Below are 17751 nucleotides of genomic sequence, written 5' to 3' on the forward strand. Positions count from 1 at the left end.
CTTCTCTACTTTGGGTCCAATTCACTCTGGATTCAATTCCAGGATGTCTCACGTAAAGGGATCACAGTTGGTGGACAGCTGGTTTTTCTCTACCTGTAAGGAGAGGGATGACTACATCGATAAAAGCATTTTCATTTTTTAAAAAAGAATGAGAACCTATTGGCTAGCACAGGGAGCTCAACTCTCAAGACTCTGTGTTGACCTAAATGGGAAGAAAAGCTGAAAAAGAAGGCATATAGGTATACATACGGCTGATTCACGTCTCTGTGCAGCAGAAAATAACACGACATGGTAAAGCAGCTGTGTGTGTGTGTGTGTGTGTGTGTGTGTGTGTGTATGTGTGTACTCAGTCACTCAGTCATGTCCACCTGATTGCAATCCCACAGACTGTAGCCCACCAGGCTACTCTGTCCATGGAATTTTCCAGGCAAGAATACTGGAGCAGGTTGCCATTTCCTTCTCCAGCAGATTCCTCTGACTCAGGGATCGAACACACGTCTCTTGCATCTCCTGCCCTGGCAAGTGAATTCCTTATGACTGAGCCACCTGGGAAGCCCAAAACAATTGTACTCCAATAAAAATTCTTTTGAAAAGTTTTAATAAGGTTTGAGTTGTCTTCATAGAAGAAGAATCTTCTGAAGCAGAAAATATACTAAAAAATAAGACCCATGCCCAAATCATGGGGAGAAGCTAAGTGAAAGGAGAACGGAGCTGAGTCCCTGGGAATGATTCAGAGAACATGTGTGATGAACAAGACACCTGGCCTCCAGTCCCGCTCTCTCCACCAGTTAACTGCCCGGTTTAAGAAAGTCCCTTAGCCTCCCAAGTTTCTATTCCCTCCTCTATTAAAAAAAAAAAAAAACAAAAAAAAAAAACACCAAGGATTAGATTAGATGGCTTTTAAAGATTTTTTTTTTCTAGTTCTAAAATTCTACAGTTCTTAATGCTTGCAGACTTTCTTTCACATACTCTGACTCCTAGAAACCCCACCTTCTTTTAATAAATTCTATTTACTTGCAGGTGGTTGGACTATTAAGAAAAGCAAATTGTTTAAATAATGTCTGACTTTTTGACTGGCTTGACTCTCCTAACGGGCCATATATATAATTTTTTTTTTTTTCCGGGTAGTGATTTTTCAGGTACATCAATCAAGTAGCCAGTATTTATTGCGTGGAGCTAATTAACTTTCAAAATGACATTTTCATTTGTAACGCGGGGTTGAGATTTGAACTCAGATCTCATCAATGGAAAGCAGCTGCACTAATAATCCAAGCCCCCTAATTCTGCCAGCTTACCCTCACCATAAATGTGTGATTAATCGCAGGTTTAAGGGAGTTCTCAGTTACTGTGAAAACAAATCATTACCAGAAACTGGCATTCCCAATTTATTTTATTTATTTTATTTTTATTTTTATGACTTAGACCCCATTCTCCATATTTTCCATATGTTTGGGGTCCTTTTCATCCATTCAGCACCTCGCAGAGAGCTCAGCTCACCCCTATCTCCTATTGGGTCATGACGAACAAGAGAATTTTGCTGTTTTCACTTTTCAGTTTCAAAGGTGGTAGAAACATGAGTACTCTTGAAGAAGAGGTGAGCGAATCGTAAGGGACAGAGTGAAGGCAAAGACGCGTGAGTTACTCCTCAAGTGGGGTCCATGAAGCAAATGCAGCATTTCCCTCCCCTGTGAGATACAGGGACGTGCCCATTGAGCAACCGGAGAGCTGGCAGAGGGCTCTGAAAGTGGCTTAAGTGTGTGCTCAGTCACTTCAGTCACGTCCGACTCTGCGATCCCATGGACTGCAGCCCTCCAGGCTCCTCTGTCCATGGGATGGGTTGCCATGCCCTCCTCCAGGGGATCTTCCTGACCCAGATATCAAACCCACGTCTCGTGTCTCCTGCATTGGCAGGTGGATTCTTTACCACTACGTCACCTGGGAAGCCCCTGAGAGTGGCTTATCTGTACCTTTCCCCCTATAATAGCAGAAAGTTATATAAGGAAATCTAAACAATTTAACCTCTTGGCTCTTGTTTGTTGACAGGAATGAGAGTAACTTGACCAAGTTTGGAGAGCATTTGAGGGATATTGTGATTAAATTTACTTTGGGGACACCCAGCTGCAAGTCAAGACATGGAGTCCAAAGCAGTGACAATTGCCACAAGAATCAAATGGAAAGAGACACACCCTCCGAAGATGCCAGGGACAAAGAAAACATTCTGTACAGATAAATACAAGCCTGAATCTGCAGTCACTGGGGGCAGCCTCTGTTAGTGGCCCCTAATGTTCTATTGAGCTGCCTCTCAAATCTGCGACCTCAGGTAGAACAGCATTTCTGGTTGAGTACTAGCGGGAATTAACTTATTTGACAACAGTTAACAAGATTCTCCTGGCCGCCGCCCCTGACCTCAGACACGGGGTAACTCCTCTCGGCCGCCCCCCTGACCTCAGACACGGGGTAACTCCTCTCAGCCGCCCCCCCCCCCTCCCCGACCTCGGACGCAGGGTAGCTCCTCTCAGCCGTTCCTGTGCCGTCGAAGTCTGGTACTCTCGGCCGCTGCCCCTGACCTCGGACGTGGGGTAACTCCTCTTGGCCGCCGCCCTTCGGGCATGGGGTCCTCCCGGCTTCTGCCCCTGACCTCGGATGTGGGGTGGCTCCTCTCGGCTGCGCTTTGGCGCACCCGTCGCAACCGCCTGCGCTGTGGCATGCCCATTGCAACCGCAGCCAGGGGTGGCGGGCAGGAGGAGCTACCCCATGCCCCCAAGCCTGAGGCCAGGGGCAGCAGCCAGGAGGAGCAACCCCACGCCGGAGGCCAGGGGCAGTGGCCAGGAGGACCAACCCCACGTCCAAGGAGCCATGGCTGCGTGGGCGCAGGAGGGCCTAGAGGAGCTATCCCACGTTGAAGGTCAGGAAGGGCAGTGGTGAGGAGATACCCCTAGTCCAAGGTAAGGAGCATTGGCTGCACTTTCCTGGAGCAGCTGTGAAGAGATACCCCACGCCCAAGGTAAGAGAAACCCAAGTAAGAGGGTAGGTGTTGCAAGAGGGCATCAGAGGGCAAACAAACTGAAACCATACTCACAGAAAACTAGTCAATCTAATCACACTAGGACCACAGCCTTGTCTAACTCAATGAAACTAAGCCATGCCTGTGGGGCAACCCAAGATGGGCTGGTCATGGTGGACAGATCTGACAGAATGTGGTCCACTGGAGAAGGGAATGGCAAATAACTTCAGTATTCCTGCCTTGAGAACCCCACAAACAGTATGAAAAGGCAAAATGATAGGATACTGAAAGAGAACTCCCCAGGTCAGTAGGTGGCCAATATGCTACTTGATATCAGTGGAGAAATAACTCCAGAAAGAATGAAGGGATGGAGCCAAAGCAAAAACAATACCCAGCTGTGGATGTGACTGGTGATAGAAGCAAGGTCCGATGCTGTAAAGAGCAATACTGCGTAGGAACCTGGAATGTCAGGTCCATGAATCAAGGCAAATTGGAAGTGGTCAAACAAGAGATGGCAAGAGTGAATGTCGACATTCTAGGAATCAGCGAACTCAAATGGACTGGAATGGGTGAATTTAACTCAGATGACCATTATATCTACTACTGTGGGCAGGAATCCCTCAGAAGAAATGGAGTGGCCATCATGGTCAACAAAAGAGTCCAAAATGCAGTACTTGGATGCAATCTCAAAAACTACAGAATGATCTCTGTTTGTTTCCAAGGCAAACCATTCAATATCGCAGTAATCCAAGTCCATGCCCCAACCAGTAATGCTGAAGAAGCTGAAGTTGAATGGTTCTATGAAGACCTACAAGACCTTTTAGAACTAACACCCAAAAAAGATGTCCTTTTCATTATAGGGGACTAGAATGCAAAAGTAGGAAGGCAAGAAACACCTGAAGTAACAGGAAAATTTGGCCTTGGAATATGGAATGAAGCAGGGCAAAGACTGATAGAGTTTTGCCAAGAAAATGCACTGGTCATAACAAACACCCTCTTCCAACAAAACAAGAGAAGACTCTATACATGGACATCACCAGATGGTCAACACTGAAATCAGATTGATTATATTCTTTGCAGCCAAAGATGGAGAAGCTCTATACAGTCAACAAAAACAAAACCAGGAGCTGACTGTGGCTCAGATCATGAACTCCTTATTGACAAATTCAGACTTAAATTGAAGAAAGTAGGGAAAACCACTAGACCACTCAGGTATGACCTAAATCAAATCCCTTATGATTATACAGTGGAAGTGAGAAATAGATTTAAGGGCCTAGATCTGATAGAAAGAGTGCCTGATGAACTATGGAATGAGGTTCGTGACATTGTACAGGAGACAGGGATCAAGACCATTCCCATAAAAAAGAAATGCCAAAAAGCAAAATGGCTGTCTGGGGAGGCCTTACAAATAGCTGTGAAAAGAAGAGAAGTGAAAAGCAAAGGAGAAAAGGAAAGATATAAATATCTGAATGCAGAGTTCCAAAGAATAGCAAGAAGAGATAAGAAAGCCTTCTTCAGTGATCAATGCAAATAGAGGAAAACAACAGAATGGGAAAGACTAGGGATCTCTTCAAGAAAATCAGAGATACCAAAGATGAGCTCGATAAAGGACAGAAATGGTATGGACCTAACAGAAGCAGAAGATATTAAGAAGAGATGGCAAGAATACACAGAAGAACTGTACAAAAAAGATCTTCACGACCCAGATAATCACGATGGTGTGATCACTGACCTAGAGCCAGACATCCTGGAATGTGAAGTCAAGTGGGCCTTAGAAAGCATCACTATGAACAAAGCTAGTGGAAGTGATGGAATTCCAGTTGAGCTATTCCAATTCCTGAAAGATGATGCTGTGAAAGTGCTGCACTCAACATGCCAGCAAATTTGGAAAACTCAGCAGTGGCCACAGGACTGGAAAAGGTCAGTTTTCATTCCAATCCCAAAGAAAGGCAATGCCAAAGAATGCTCAAACTACTGCACAATTGCACCCATCTCACATGCTAGTAAAATAATGCGCAAAATTCTCCAAGCCAGACTTCAGCAATATGTGAACCGTGAACTTCCTGATGTTCAAGCTGGTTTTAGAAAAGACAGAGGAACCAGAGATCAAATTGCCAACATCCTCTGGATCATGGAAAAAGCAAGAGAGTTCCAGAAAAACATCTATTTCTGCTTTATTGATTATGCCAAAGCCTTTGACTGTGTGGATCACAATAAACTGTGGAAAATTCTGAAAGAGATGGGAATACCAGACCACCTCATCTGCCTCTTGAGAAATTTGTATGCAGGTCAGGAAGCAACAGTTAGAACTGGACATGGAACAACAGACTGGTTCCAAATAGGAAAAGGAGTTCGTCAAGGCTGTATATTGTCACCCTGCTTATTTAACTTATATGCAGAGTACATCATGAGAAATGCTGGGCTGGAAGAAACACAAGCTGGAATCAAGACTGCCGGGAGAAATATCAATAACCTCAGATATGCAGATGACACCACCCTTATGGCAGAAAGTGAAGAGGAACTAAAAAGCCTCTTGATGAAAGTGAAAGTAGAGAGTGAAAAAGTTGGCTTAAAGCTCAACATTCAGAAAACAAAGATCATGGCATCCGGTCCCATCACTTCATGGAAAATAGATGGGGAAACAGTGGAAACAGTGTCAGATTTTGTTTTTTTGGGCTCCAAAATCACTGCAGATGGTGAGTGCAGCCATGAAATTAAAAGACACTTACTCCTTGGAAGGAAAGTTATGACCAACCTAGATAGCATATTCAAAAGCAGAGACATTACTTTGCCAACAAAGATTCGTCTAGTCAAGGCTATGGATTTTCCTGTGGTCATGTATGGATGTGAGAGTTGGACTGTGAAGAAGGCTGAGCATGGAAGAATTGATGCTTTTGAACTGTGGTGTTGGAGAAGAGTCTTGAGAGTCCCTTGGACTGCAAGGAGATCCAACCAGTCCATTCTGAAGGAGATCAGCCCTGGGATTTCTTTGGAAGGAATGATAATAAAGCTGAAACTCCAGTACTTTGGCTACCTCATGCGAAGAGTTGACTCATTGGAAAAGACTGTGATGCTGGGAGGGATTGGGGGCAGGAGGAGAAGGGGACGACAGAGGATGAGATGGCTGGATGGCATCACTGACTCGATGGACATGAGTCTGAGTGAACTCCGGGAGTTGGTGATGGACAGGGAGGCCTGGCGTGCTGCGCTTCATGGGGTCGCAAAGAGTCGGACACGACTGAGCGACTGATTTGATCTGATCTGAACAAGACTCTCCAGCAAGATCATGTAGGCTGGCTAGTAAGAGTGTGTGTGTGTGTGTGTGTGTGTGTGTGTGTGTGTGTGTGTGTAAAACCTTACACTCCAAGATCTTCAAGATCATTCAACTTCATGAGGACATTTCGGTGAGTATCTATACAAATTGCCTCCATTCCGTAACTTGTGGACCTCTCTCCTAAGATCAGTGGGTGTTGTAAAGGAATGGATGTTCTAAAGGAAGTTCCTGCTCTTGCTGAAGTATTCACGTGTCACATGAGGGTTCTCTTCTCCCACTTGCCTCGCCTTTCCCCAGACAGTGTCATGCAAAGTCAGTTCTATAGAATCAGTAAGATGGATTGATTGCAAAAGGAAGTTTGAGGTTAAACAGGCTGGAGGTTAAAGAATGAAACAAGATGGTTTCATTACCAGATATCATAGTGGCCAACGGAGCATGTGCTTGCATGAACATTCCACTGGCTGACGCCGCCTCAGGACGCCTCTCACTGGCCGACGCCGCCTCAGGACGCCTCTCACTGGCCGACGCCGCCTCAGGACGCCTCTCACTGGCTGTCTCTGTTTTGTGCTGCAGCCACTCCCCTGTTTCTCACTTCCTCCTCCTCTGGGTCTAGCCTCCATTTCCTCCTCCTCCTGTGAATATGTTTCTTATGCAAAATGATGCAGCCGTCCAACCCCCAGCCCTGCTTCAGAGGCTCTGGTCCACCTTAGCCTGGCCCCAAACTCATCTAGGATGTTCTAGGAAATAAAATTGGTTTTATTTGCTCATTTACAGATGTGACAGTTGGACCATAAAGAAGGCTGAGCACCAAAAAATGGATGTTTTCAAATTGTGGTGCTGGAGAAGACTCTTAAGAGTCCCTTGGACTGCAAGGAGATCAAACCAGTCCATCCTAAAGGGAATCAACTCTGAATATTCACTGGAATGACTGATGCTGAAACTCCCATACTTTGGTTACCTGATGGGAAGAGCTGACTCATTGGAAAAGACCCTGATGCTGCGAAAGATTGAAGGCAGGAGAAGGGGATGACAGAGGATGAGACAGTTGGATGACATCACTAACTCGGGAGATAGTGAAAGACAGGGAAGTGTGGAGTGCTGCAGTCCATGGCGTTAGCAAAGAGTCAGACAAGCCTGAGTGACTGAACAACAAGAACTAACTCTTAAGACATATCATGCTTCCCCACCAATCTCTGCAAGTAAAGAAGACAGGGAATGCCATCTCCCCATACGAATTCTATAAGCATCTTCAAGAAGCAGAATTATCCCCAGCTAGGGTATTTTGTTTTAATTTCTTTTTTTTAATTTACTCCATTTTACTTATAATTGCATTTCAACTTAATACTCTTGTGTCACTACATTCATTCATCGTATCAAAAATAGTATTCCAAATCTGGTTAACAAAGCATGCTTTTAAGACTTTCAGAATACAACTTTCAGGATGATTAAATTTGTGTACATTTATTCTTTAATATTTACTTAATATTGGCGTGTATTTGATTTATAGTGTTGTGTTAGTTTCAGGTGTACAGTAAAGCGATTCAGTTACACCTATACATATATTCGTTCTTTTTCAGATTCTTTTCCCATGTAGGTTATTACAGAATATTGAGTAGAATTTCCTGTGCTATACATGTTTTATTTCTAATAGTATATTTTGTTTGCCACCTACCAAAACTCTCACGAGTTCTCACACTTTTATGTTCTCTCTCACACACACCCACACCCACACACACCACTCTCCACATATTCTCCTTTAAACCCACACAGCAGTAAACACAGAAACAAGTGAAGTAGTCAGTTAATCTCTACTCTTCCCTGAGACATGGGAAAAAACATGAAAGAGGAAAAAGAGGAAAGTCAAAGATAGCAAGACATAGGAGGTCAAACAGCAGAAGCATTGAGGAGGAGAAAGAAAAGGAAAAGTGAAGTAGGTAGTGCGTCATTGGCGTGTGATCACAGAGGCTCAAGGAAGTGGAGGGTGTATGAAATCAAAGGGAGGAGGATTCCTGTCCTGTGAGCTGTGTCTCCTGCCTTTCAGCGATCATGGGGATAAAATACTGAGACACACACACAGTGAACCTGTATGCTTAGAGACATCACACAGACACACAGGTGGGTCTTCCTTTTGGGTGGGAAAGTATGAAAGTGTTAGTTGCGCACAGTCGTGTCCGACTCTTTGTGACCCCATGGACTGCAGCCCACCAGGCTCCTCTGTCCATGGGGGCTCTCCAGGCAAGAATACTGGAGTGGGTTGCCCTTCCCTTCTCCAAGACATCTTCCTGACTCAGGGAGTGAATCCCAGTCTCCCGCACTGCAGACAGATTCTTTACCATCTGATCCCCTAGGGAAGCCATCGGATGGGAGCCACCCCCTCCACTTTCCTCCTGCAAAAGATGGCAGCCGGAGGGGAGTAAGCTTATTAGGATTAAAAAAAAAAAAAAAAAAAAAAAGTGGGACTTTTCTGGTGGCCCAGTGGTGAAAAATCCACCTTCCAATGCAGGGGCCAAGGTTCAGTCTCTGGTACAACACGATCCCTCCTGCCCCAACTAAGACTTGATGCTGCCAAAAACAAATATTTAAAAAACACCCACCAATAACTGACCTTTCTTTTAGACATGAGTTTCCAATATATGAAGGCTTTGTAAGAGGTGAGGTAGACTCTATGCACTAATAAAGAGGAGCTTCACTCTTATGCTCTTCCTCCCCTGGTGCCATGGGGACCGCACAGAGGGCCTGCTCAGAGGAGATTCCGAGCACAAAGATCAAGGTCTGCTGGACCAGGCCACTCCCCAGCAGGTCTTTCCCTGTAACATTTCCAGCCTCCAAGCCACCCTTCTGAGGTTTAGCAAAGTAGCCAAAGCTGAGGGTGTTAACACAAACCCAACCTCAGGCCCTCCTGGTGACTGCAGAGCTCTCACGTGGTCCTTCCACCCTGAGTCACCTCCACCCATGAGACCACGGCTTTGGAGGGGGTCATGCCCACAGACACGTCCTTCTCTGTGTGTGACCAATCTCTGCCAACCTTGTGGTGAGACCTCGGATGCCAAATGAAAGCAATTACAGGAGTCCCCATCCTGCGGCTAAAGGCATCTGCTTGTGGAGTGTGTTCCCTGGATGCTGCTGGAGATGGGGATAAAGACCACTGGGCTCCCCAGGACACTGGACAGCGTCCTAGAGCTGGCGCTCACCCTGGGGAGGGGCACCCTCCCCTCCTGCCAGTATCTGCAACTGCTCTTTCACACGAAGGTCGCTGAAACCATTAGTCACCACGAAGAGGCGTCTGGGCCACCCACTATCCATCATTTCTTTAATTGACTGGATACCAGGGCTTCCAGGGAAACAGGGACAAAATTTTTAAAAAATTTAAAAATGACTGAGTAGAAATTAAAAAAAAAAAAAAAAAAAAAACTTGACAAATAGCTTGAAAAATGCTCCCAAATTAGACAGCAACCTTTTTCAAGTTCATCCTGAAAATTCTGAAGTATCTATCATGTCCATTTTCTCTTTTCCAATTCCATAGTCCTTCCTTTCATCATCTCCCATTTGGATTCCTGTAAAACATTTGCCAGTGTTTTACTTTCCCCTAATATCTTTGTCTTCCAAATTATCCAGCAATATTTTTTAAAAAATTATTTTATATTGGAGTAAAGATGATTAACAATTCTGTATTGGATTCAGGTATATAGCAAAGTGATTCAGTTAAACATATAGATGTATCTATTCTTTTTCAAACTCTTTGGGATTTAGGTTGTTACACGGTATTGAGCAGAGTTCCCTGCACTCTACAATAGGTCCTTATGGTTGACCAGCTGTCTTTGTGAAAGGAACCATCTAATGATGCTTCTGGTCTTCAATGGCACTCTCATCTATAGCATAACATGCAAAATATTTACATTTTCCCACCCATACCGTGTACGTCCATGATGATAATCCACTGTATGTTCCAATACTCCTTCTGGAATGTTATTCCATTTCTTGTATTGGCTAATCCTTCAAAGGCCGACCCATTTGCTCAGCTGCTCTGTAGAGCCTTCCAAAGCACCTCAGATGGAGCCACTGCTCCCTCTATTCTGGTTTTACCTTTCTTTACACTTAGCTCTTTTTTAACATGTGTCCTATTTTGTACGCTATTGATATCTTAAGTCAATAGTGTGGCTCCTGTGATATAAAATATTCTCCAGGAGAAGCACAGACAACATTTTTAGGTCTTAGTATAAGACATGACACATAGAAGATGTTCAACAAATATTTGAAAAACATCTGATAAGAAATGAATAAATAAATGAACAAATGACTCGTTCAGCATCACTAATGGAGAGTGCATGTCACACAGATAATGTAAAACAGTGGCTAATCTGCACACAGTTCTGTGCATGTATATACATATGTAGCATGACACAATCCATATAAATACAAATAAAATCCAATACTGTGAGTATACACATGTCACATGCATTTTTTTTTCTTTAACTGAAAACTATGTCCTAAAGACTTTATTGGGTCAGGTTTTCCTGTATTTACTTGCCCATTTTTGCTTTCTTTTTGCTTTTCTAATTACTACCTTAAATTGCATAAATCAGATATATCCCATATTTTTTAGCCGTCTTCCCCGGCTAAAAGATGTTTTGTTGTTGTTCTTGTTGTTTAGTGGCTCAGTTGTGTCCAGTTCTTCACAACCCCATGGACTGTAGCCCACTAGGCTCCTTTGTCCACAGGATTTTGCAGGGAAAAATACTGGAATGGGTTGCCATTTCCTTCTCCAGGGGATCTTCCCAACCCAGGGATTGAACCCACATCTCCTGCCCTGGCAGGCAGATTCTTCACCACTGAGCCACCAGGGAAGCCCTCAAATACTGTGCTAGAACTCTCAATCTTTATAAACTTCAAAAGAGGTTAATTAACGTTCTTCTTTCTCAAGGCGATGTTGAACCTAAACCATCCCAATGATACTACTTCTTATTAGAACTATTTCATTAAAATGACTTCTAGAAACGTAATACCTTCTAACTCCCTTCCTCACGTCCCTTTTCCCTGCGACTGCATTTCTTTTGAAAGGACAACATCAAAAATCAGAACATATAAGTGAAGGAATGTTGTTAAACGCCCCTTTTAGTCTGAGAGCTGTGGTCGTGTGTAGGTCAGTAAAGTAAATTCTGTATGAGATGCTGTACATATTCCAATGTTTTCCAAAAGGATACTTAAAACATTCACAAAGGGAATTCTAGAAAACCAAAAAGATGTCTCCCTCCAAAAGTGGTGGGAGCCCCTCTGAATTAAAGCTTCCGACCTCTGAGTACCAGGCTGCCCTTGATTAAAAACAAATGGAACATGAGCTATGGAGCGTAAGCCTACCTGATTTATGGCTTGGAAAATTAAGTTACTATTACTTATGGGGCTTGGAAGCCAAGGCCCAATGCAAGAGCTAATTGAGAGTGGAGAAGGGGTATATGTCGAAATTGGGAAAATATATTTTAGAGAATGGCTGAGTGAAGACATCAGGGTATGTAATTAAATGGCCTTAAAAAAAAAAGTCACACTCCCAACAAGCTCTTATATCAAACAATTGGAATGTGTTGGTTTTATTAACTGGTCTTCTGACATTAGCTCCATCAGCCTGGGTACTCCTGAGTGAACTTCACCGTTGACTGACTCTAGTAAACATATTAAAGCCTTAATTACCAGGTGTCTTATAATAATGCAGTATTCGTTTAGGAGAGAATTTTGTGATAGTTCTGCAACAATTAAATACTGTTTAAAATACACGCAATTACTAGGTTTTGGTTAGCTTGTACAGATTTCTACTTCCATGTTTTCTGTAGCCATAAAAGTGTATCTTGTTGGGTTTTCTGACTCATCAAGTGAATTCCCAATAAATCCTAGGAAGGAATTTTATTTTCATAAGAGTTAGGGACCAGGAAGTCCTTGTTGTGAAAGGTCAAACGCTGGAAGGCGTGGGAGGGAATAAAATTATGCACAGTGTTCTTGCCACCAGCTCTCATTCCATTTTAAGTCCGCCTTCCAAGTGGCTCAGAATGTTGTAAGATGAAGAACTAAAAAATTATTTCTTTCTTAGAGTAGGGCTGTGACTACATGAGTGATAAAATTGATGACATATGTAGAGACTTTTTATTTTTGTTGGCCAATCAAACATTCCAGACTGATTGCTGTAATTTGTTAGAACAGCTACTCAAAATCTTTGAAATTGAAAGGTGATGCTGTCAAATCACAGTAAAGATCCCTTTCATTCTCATGACAGTTGGCTATTGAGGTAACATGTATACAAACTTATTTAAATTCAGTGAAGAGCTATTCTGTTCATTGACAGTTGTTTTCCTAATTGAGACCATACAAGAATATTTCCCACCTAATTCTTTTTTTTTTTTTTTAACTCATACACTTTATCCTATAGTTGTGGTTCTCACCAAGGGGTGGTTTTGCCCCGAAGGGAACATTTTGCAGTGTTTGGAGACATTTTTGATTGTCCTATCTGGGGCAGGAGGTTGCTACTAGCATCTAGGTGATTGAGGGCTGGGATGCTACTAAACATTCTAGAATGCAAAGTGCAGTCCCCCCAGCCAAGAATTAGTCAATCCAAAGTATCAGCAGTGCCAATGATAAACCCTGCTCAAGGGACAGCTTCACCTACTCAGTGTGTAGACCGCTGGGGCTTCCCAGGTGGCCCCGTGGTAAAGAACCCACTGCCGATGCAAGCAGCAAGAGACAGGAGTTCGATCCCTGGGGTCGGGAAGAGCCTCCGGAGGAGAGCAACCCACTCCAGTATTGTTGCCTGGAGAATCCCATGGACAGAGGCGCCTGGCGGGCTACAGTCCAGGGGATCACAAAGAATGGGACATGACTGAGTATCTGAGTACCCAAGCATGCATATATATATGTATAGCTAATTCACTGTGCTATACACTTGAAATTAATACAACACTGTAAATCAACTTTACTCCAATAAAAAAAATTTTTTAAACAAAAATAAAATATTGAAGGAGGTTTTTAAGAATTTATGGAACTCTTTTTTAATAAAGGTTTAAAATGCCCAACAGGAGAAAAATTCTTTCCTAAAGAAACAAAATTCTCACCTTTCCCTAATTTAAAGATTTTTTTTTAAATTATTTCAGACTTCATTGAAATAGTAGACCATTTGGGGGCATTTTTAGTCTCAGCTCTGGCTCTGTGTTGGTGAGACGCGCTGACAACTTCCAGCTACAGAAATACACGTACGCCCTTCAGAGGGACACGCTACTGCCGTTATCTCCTCTTCCAGGCTCTGCTGTTCCTCGGGATCCATTTAACTTCAGCTCACTAGCCCGAGGTAACAAAGATGTTTCACACTCGCTAATTAGGGGCTGGCAGGTAACCCAGCTAACCCCTGGGATGGGAAACACATGGTTAATAAATTGTTTGGTCACACTGCCTGCCTCTCAGAGATGCTCACAATCAACCGTCCATCCACAACCTCTAACCTTTTGAGTTTTCTGCTCAGGAATTTGGAGGAAGGCAAGGAAGCCAGAAAAACACAGACAGCAAGAAAGAGCTCCTGAGAGACCCAGAATCAGAGGGCCCACGTGTAGAGACAGTTTGACTTTCACCGAAGTGCTTCTCTCACTCATAAACACGAAGAGTGAAATGTTGCTAAACAAAGAATATGCAGGAATCTTTCAGGACGTATACAAGTATATGTAGAAATCATCTTTCACAATTTCTTGGTCATTTGTTTAAATTACTGATTCTAGACTACCATAACTACTTTCTATTATTAGAAAGTATTTTTACAGATTATTAATAAATAAGAGAAAAATTAAACATTGGGTTGGCCAAAAAGTTTGCTCAGGTTTCACCATAAGATGGTACAGAAAAACCCGAATGAACTTTTTGGCTAACTGGATATGAAGATGATAAGGTTGCAAACAGAACTTAAAGATGTGTAACAAAGCAAAATTCCTCTCTCTCCCTTCTTCTCCACCTTCTCCCTTCCCCTCTCTGCATGTACACATATGTGTGGGTGAGTGTGTGTATTCTTTTGTGAAATAGAAAAACATTATGCTAGCATTTCTTCCCATGGTCAATGATATTAGTCATATTTTATTTCTGGCAGCCCAATCTGTGCCTGGAAATAAGTTAATAAGTGCATGATGAAAGTTAAGTATAATTTAAAGATGAAAAATAACTGTATTGAGAAAAATGCATCATGTCACCTTGAGAATTTTTCAAAAGTGGTTTCAGAAACAAAGCTGAACCTAATTTCACTTGTGAGCCATGGTCTGGATCATGGAAAAGGTTCAGTGGGTGCTTATTTATTAAAATGAAGAAATCAAATTGATGCTGGGAGCTGTTAAGGAAAAAAAAAACAAATCCAACCTAATATCTGCGTGTTTAATAAATTCAACCCCATGAAATTGCTGAGTTTATAGGTCAACAATAAATGTTAACAGTTTTACATGGCTTAGTTTAATAGCATCATATGCACATACACAAAACTACTTAATGGAACAACTTAAATCTTTCCCCTTACCTCCCAAATTATCTGTGAAAGAGAAGCATGAAAGTTATATCCTGTCTTCCCCTTCCACTGGTGTGGGATGACGTCTTAGAAATACTTTCTCCCTCCCTGTGAAGTGAGTGAAAGTTCCTCAGTCATGTCTGACAATTTTGCAACCCCATGGACTATATATAGTCCATGGAATTCTCCAGGCCAGAATACTGGAGTGGGTAGACTTTCCCTTCTCCCGGGGATGTTCCCAACCTAGAGATCAAACCCAGGTCTCCTTCATTGCAGGCAGATTCTTTACCAGCTGAGCCACCAGGGAAGCCCAAGAATACTGGCATGGGTAGCCTATCTCTTCTCCAGTGGATCTTCCCAACCCAGGAATTGAACTGGGGTCTCCTGCATTGCAGGTGGATTCTTTACCAACTGAGCTACCAGGGAAGTCCTCCATAGGCATCTAGAATAATTTTCACTTCAAGAAAGAAGTAGTCATTTCTGGATGTGTTGGGATTACATGGGAAGTGGGGCTGGGACGGGGCTTCCCAGGTTGTTCAGAGGTCAAGAACCCGCCAGTCAATGCAGGAGATGCAGGAGACGTCAGTTTGATCCCTGGGTCAGGAAGATCTCTTGAGGAGGAGATGGTTTACCCACGCCAGTATTCTTGCCTGGGAAATCCCATGGATAGAGGAGCCTGGCAGTTACAGTCCACGGAGGCACAAAGAGTCAGACACGATTGAGCATGCACGTGTGCACACACACACACACGCTTCACACACATGCACACGCACACACACACACACACACACACAGAGGCTGGGACTCTCCAGCTGTAACCAGACAAAGGTGTGGGATCAGAAGAAAGGGAACCACAGCAAGAAACACTCAGAGTTGGCTCCACATTCATTAAGTCTCACAAGCAGCCATCGAGGCACCCCCCTTGGACAGCAAGGAGATCCAACCAGTCCATCCTAAAGGAAATCAGTCCTGAATATTCACTGGAAGGACTGATGCTGAAGCTGAAACTCCAACAGGGCCACCTGAATCAAAGAACTGACTCTGAAAAGACCCTGATGCTGGGAAAGATTGAAGGCTGGAGGAGAAGGGGATGACGGAGGATGAGATGGTTGGATAGCATTACCAACTCAATGGACATGAGTTTGAGTAAACTCTGGAAGTTGGTGATGGACAGGGAGGACTGGCGTGCTGCAGTCTAGGGGGTCGCAAAAGGTCGTATCAGTCAGATACGACTGAGTGACTGAACTGAACAGATGTGATAACAAAGGCACAGGCTAGTTCAGTAACCCTGCTCAGATCACAAGTTTGTGGAAGCTGAGACAGGATGCCTTTTGCCATGTAACCCCAGCATCATACTCCTCCCCAAACATCATCCTGTCCTTCCTTGAGACCCTCCTTACTCTGATGCATGTTTCTTTATGGCATCAATCATGAGAAAATTTGCACGGGCTCATGTACTTTTTTGTGTGTGTCTTCCCTCTAAATGCAAGAATGCTGACTGTATCAACTGCGTCTGCTTCATCTGCTGAGGCATAGGAGATACTAAATAAATAGTTTTGAGCTTCCCCGTGGCTCAGTGGTTACGAATCTGCTTGCCAAAGCAGGAGACACAGGTTCGATCCCTGGTCCAGGAATACCCCAAATGCCACAGAGCAACTAAGGCTGTGCACCATGACTTCTGAGCCTCTGCTCTAGGGCCTGGGAACTGCAACAAAGACCGGCATAGGCAAAAATAAAAATTAAATCAATCAGTAATTTCTTTTAAGTAATTGTTGTGACAAATTACTGTTTGAATGAATGAATGACTGATGTACCTTACCCTATATTAAGGGGCAAGGAAAGAGTCAAAGCAGCAAGTCATTAAATTAAGAGTAAATTCCTAGGATTTCCTTGGCAGTCAGGTAGTTAAGACTTCAAACTTAAAACACAGGGTACGTGAGTTCAAACCCTCGTCAGGGAACTAAGATCTCATATACTGCATGACACAATGAACAAAAAAGAAGAAAGAAACAGTAAGTTCCTAATCAAAGGTAGACACAGCGTAAGGGACGGGGGGCAAGCCTGAGGACACCCCCAGGCGGGTCTTGGGCGGGACCCTGACGATCACACCTCTTCTGACCTGCTTGCTGGGGAACACACGGCACAAAGCCCGCTGGGTCAAGAAAGTGACCCATTCCTTCCTGTGGGCCTGGTCCCTGGTTTCCGGCAGACCTGATGCACTGACTCATGTACGGTCTCCCTCTGATGCAAGTCCAAGAAGACTGAGCAGGATTCAGGTTTTGCTTTGTGGCTCCAGATCAAAAAATTTCCCCATGAAGTCCAAAAGGCCCAAACAAGGACTGAGCCCATGCCTTGGCCCTAACGAGCACCAAAAGCCACCACTGTGCAGAGGGAAGGAGAAACCAACTGGGGTGAGAGATCGCACAACCGCCTGTGAACTGTTTCCACCAATTTAAATGAGAATGTTTTAAACACATTAACACGTTTATGGATAATGATTCCAACCACTTACACGAGTTTCAGAAGAAGAAAACAAAATCAGCATTAGACAAAACAGGGTGAAGAGCATTTTCTTTTGGCAGGGGCCCTAGGGAGGAGCGTAAGCAGCAGCAGTTAATGAAAAGAGGGATGAAGTTTTTGAGATGTTTTCATTGAAAGCCAGAGCTCGTACAGGCTGGATTTACGCTCACCTCCAGGTACATGCATGAAGGAGAAGGAGCCAAACTTTGCACGATCGTAATCATCCTCTCATACTCCTTTATCCACAAGAGGAGGAAATATTACAATCAGAGAATTTCTCATTACTTATTCAGGGTAAGGAAGGCTCTGTGTGAGTCCACAAACAAGCATACATGGAGGTTGGGATATTAAGTGTGGAGACTACCTTTGGTTCCTTGATTCTATCTCCAATCTCAGAGTTGGGGTGCTCATGGGAATATCAGCAGAAGGAAAGGTGGAGTT

The 17751-nt window shown here is 43.6% G+C and overlaps 1 protein-coding gene and 1 long non-coding RNA gene across 2 annotated transcripts in view; one reads left to right on the forward strand and one right to left on the reverse strand.

Annotated features, from left to right (window-relative positions):
* Positions 1 to 17751, reverse strand: part of LOC129650563 (uncharacterized) — a 157831-nt gene that overhangs the window by 40108 nt on the left and 99972 nt on the right. The gene's annotated exons all lie outside the window — the stretch shown is intronic.
* LOC129648570 (uncharacterized) lies at positions 1154 to 7391 on the forward strand. The gene is made up of 3 exons (XR_008712790.1): positions 1154 to 1594; positions 2044 to 2320; positions 7053 to 7391. It is a non-coding gene; the product is annotated as an uncharacterized LOC129648570 (long non-coding RNA).

This window comes from Bubalus kerabau, chromosome 4 (assembly GCF_029407905.1).
Source record: "Bubalus kerabau isolate K-KA32 ecotype Philippines breed swamp buffalo chromosome 4, PCC_UOA_SB_1v2, whole genome shotgun sequence".
In the NCBI taxonomy this organism is placed as follows: Eukaryota; Metazoa; Chordata; class Mammalia; order Artiodactyla; family Bovidae; genus Bubalus; species Bubalus kerabau.